We start from the raw sequence: 3,208 nt of genomic DNA, 5'->3' as shown, positions 1-3,208 counted from the left end.
GGAACAGATAATAAGTAGCACAATTGAGGCTTGGGTGCTAGAGGGGATAATAGGCTACCAGACTTTCAGGCCGGAAAACTGTGGGTTCCTTGAAAAAAGGAACTTTTGAAGTCATGTAATTACACTCAACTTCTGCCTCTGCAGAAGGTAGAGCCAGTTCTGCAGTAACAGGGACATTGCTAAGAAGGAATGAGATATATTGGCAGGGTTGCAGGAGCAGAGAGCAGCTGCAGATTATGACTGAAGGGCATCTGCAGAATTGCATATGACTTGGGTCCAGCATAGGCAGAGAAGACATCTGAAGGCCCAGATTATCTGAGGTACTCATCTGCCCCTAGTTATCACTGTGTTACCGAGCAGAAACTGAGGTACAAAGGGCATTTGTACACATGCTTGTGCTGCAGTGTTGGGCACTTTTAAAAGTGCCCTGCATTGCGGTGCGTGCATTTGTATAAACCATGAAATGCACATCAGCGCTGAGAAAACAGTGGCAGTGCACTTTTGAACTAAAACACATCGAAGGAATTTCAGTTCAAAAGTGCACCGCTGCCATTTTCTTGGTGCTGATGTGCATTTTGCCATTTATACAAATGTATACGCCGCAGCACCAGGCGTGTCGGATCGCATACAGAGCAGACTTCATTAATCAAGTCCACTCCAGTGTGCTGGATCTCTAGTGTGTTGGAGCAGACAAATGTATGTGTATAACTGCCTAAAGGGATTAAGGACCAGATCCAGTTTGGTTTTGGAGGTGTTTGCATTTTAAGTGTTAGGACAATTGATTTGATCAGCTTTAACAGGAGAAATGGAGGGGGTCCCCAACCAAACTATTCATATAGGTTGGTGATTAGGGCACTTTTCTGAGAAGTAGGCAGTAGTGATTCAGGACAGGAAAAAGTGGGGTGCAGCTGTGTCAGAGAGCTAGTTGTGCATACATCCAGCAGCCAAGAATAAGAGCTGTCAGTGGCAAACCGGTGGGTAAAGGAGTGACCATACCACCACAGCTACACCCGCTTTGGATTCCACCCCTGGAAGTGGGAGATGTGGGTTTGAATATTCTTAGTCTGAGGAAGTCCTCTGACCTCAGTCTTGACTTCCTGTGTGAGTGCTCTAATGGCTTATCTATTGTGGAAAAGGTGGGTAGCACCACTACTGTTACTGTTTTTGAGCTGAACTCAGTGCTGTTGGGGTCAGTCAGGTGTGCTCAGAGCATGCCTAATGGAGCAAGATCCTCAAGGGATTTAGGAGCCTCCCCAGCTGGGAAACTTGACTGGGGTGGAGTGGTCCAATTGGATTAATTCTACACAGTCTTAGAAGATCAAGTCCAGGCTGCTTTGGAGCTTAGGAACCAACATTCTGCTTAAGTCAGGGACCAAACTGGCGTTGGTGCTAAGTGCTTTGTGCCAAGTCACAAAGAAAGTCTGAAGTGTAGCAGGGATTTGACCCTGTATTTCCTTAAGTCACTAATTAGTGGTCTGCGCCGGACCTTCCTCCCCCTCTCTGAGGAAGTGATAGCTTTGAGGTCCACCAGCAGCACCGCCTGGGAGGGTTTGCACAGTACTCTCTTAATGCCTGTATTGTGTGTTAACTACAGGTGGAAACACTTTATTTTCACTAGGGCTCTCATCTACCTACTATCTTACTCTCTTTACAAAGCTAATACTTGATTAATCCCAAGGTTAATTGGCTCCATTTTGTTCACTAGTATTTTGGTGGGCATTGTGATTGATTGGGGCATGACCTTCCACACTACAGCATTCCTGATGCTAAACCAAGTGCTACGAGCAAGCAAGTCCCACATGATCCTTAGAATATTTGTAATGTACAGGCAAAAATAACACCCTTGACTAACTGGAGAGAAGAAAACAGATGTCCCTTGAGATAAAACAGCCACTATTGCTTCAGTAATTACGTTCAGCAATTAAGACAGTCGGGGGTGAAGAATGCCAAATGCAAACCACAGTGCTTGAAAGATGTTTTGTGAGGTGCCCCTACCCCAAAAGCAAATTGAGCTGAGAACTGGAGCTCCAGCAGCCCACCCAGTACTCTGAATTTCTGTAACAGAGTTGCAGGCCACCACTTCCCTCTACTAGTTTGTGGGTGAATTTAGTACTTCTGGCAGGGAGGGAGTGAGAGGCCATGTACATATTGAGCAGGTGTTGCTCAAGTTCCCCATCTGCGCTCTGAGGCACTGCAATCCTGCCTTCTAGGAACCCTGACTCTGACCTAATATAACTCTGATCAGGCATCTTTATCTTAAGCTGAAGTGCATCCCCTTCTGTTCCAGTCTGAGCCTCTGGAAAGCTCTGTCAAAGCAACGCACTTCACCAGTTTCTTGGTACTGGAGTCTTGTGCTCCCTCAAGGCTGTGCCTGTCCTGCACGCACACCATCTTCTTAGTCTTGGCCCCACATTTTGATGCAATCTAATTACCACATTTCTTCTCTGTCTTATGTATACATGCACACACGCACACATACACATGTGCATGCGTGCACACAGGATTTCAGTCTGTTTGTCTCTGTCACTGGGCTATGGTTAGTCCTGTGCTGCTGGGGTAACGGTTCCTCTTGGGTTTCAGTAATACCTATCAGGGAAGGTGAGAGAATCAAATGTAGGTTTCCCCTGGCTCTGTGAACTCATTACCCCTGCTTAGTTTGTGTGCCCTGGAGAATCTGAAAGACTGAATTATCCCTCCATTCCCTACTGAGTCTAAGTTAGCTCTTACTAAAATAAATAAGCACAACCTGTCTGGCATGTGGCATGAAATCCATGCTTCTTGAATGGCAGCTGAACCAGAACCAGAAGAGTGTTAGGGTGCCTATACATGAGCAGCAAGGCTGCTCTGATGCACTGTAATTACAGCACATTGGAGAAGGCTCGATTAATCAAGTCTGCTGGAGTATGACAATTACGGTGCTCCAGCAGACTCCAGAGTCTAGTGTATCAGCATCCCCATGCTTAAAAATGGCGGCAAGGGCACTTAAACTAAAGCTCGTTGAACACTGATACACAAGATGCTCTGGGTGCTTTAATTGGAGTGCCTCTCAGAGCCACTCTAATGAAGGGTGCCCCTCACCCCCCACTGCTGGAGCATACTGTCGCAGGGCACTAAGGTGCCTTGCTCCTTTAAGGGCTGAAACTGCTAGGGAGAGAGCCCTAGCAGTCAGTCAGGAGCCCATCCCTGCAAGTTACCAGGGCAGCAGGAA

The 3,208-nt window shown here is 46.8% G+C and overlaps 1 protein-coding gene across 2 annotated transcripts in view; it reads left to right on the top strand.

Annotated features, from left to right (window-relative positions):
* LOC106722581 overlaps positions 1-3,208 on the top strand; it is an 87,698-nt gene that overhangs the window by 60,664 nt on the left and 23,826 nt on the right. The gene's annotated exons all lie outside the window — the stretch shown is intronic.

Source organism: Alligator sinensis, unplaced genomic scaffold, assembly GCF_000455745.1.
Source record: "Alligator sinensis unplaced genomic scaffold, ASM45574v1 scaffold758_1, whole genome shotgun sequence".
NCBI lineage: Eukaryota > Metazoa > Chordata > Crocodylia > Alligatoridae > Alligator > Alligator sinensis.
Note: the sequence above shows the minus strand (reverse complement) of the source record. Positions and strands in the feature narration are given on the sequence as shown.